Here is a 531-nt window from a genome sequence, read left to right as displayed (position 1 = left end):
GTATCTATAATAACATTAGAAAAGCAATAGGCTTGAATTCTTGAAGATTAAGATTTTCTAATATGTCAAGTAGTGTAATTTCTTCAATTCTTGGTTTTCTCCATTTTAACATTGGCTAATACTGCTAACCTCACAGCGTTTTAATGAGATTAAATTTTCACATATATACAAATACCCGTCCCCTCCTCCCTCCTCCCCCCTCCTATCTGGTTGAATGACCTCTACACTGGTACTTTGATCTACTGAGAAATGCTAGATCCCCTCTAGCTGCTAAGCAGAAATACCAGCCAACCTTTGTAAGGATTTGTTTCGAATTAAGAATGGTCTCAAACAGAGCATATTTTGAATAAAATGCAACCTGAGTACAGGATAATCTGCATTTAACTACTTTACACCTTGGTTTGCTCATTTGTAAAATGGGTTCATGAGGACTGAAAGGGATAATCTACGTAAATGCTTAGTGCACGGCCTAATACACACTAAGTGCTTAATAAATGTTAGCTATTTTTAAAGTTAAAAAAAAAAAATTTT

The sequence above is a fragment of the Propithecus coquereli genome, unplaced genomic scaffold, assembly GCF_000956105.1.
Source record: "Propithecus coquereli isolate 6110/MARCELLA unplaced genomic scaffold, Pcoq_1.0 Scaffold522, whole genome shotgun sequence".
In the NCBI taxonomy this organism is placed as follows: Eukaryota; Metazoa; Chordata; class Mammalia; order Primates; family Indriidae; genus Propithecus; species Propithecus coquereli.
This window is presented reverse-complemented; position numbering follows the sequence as displayed.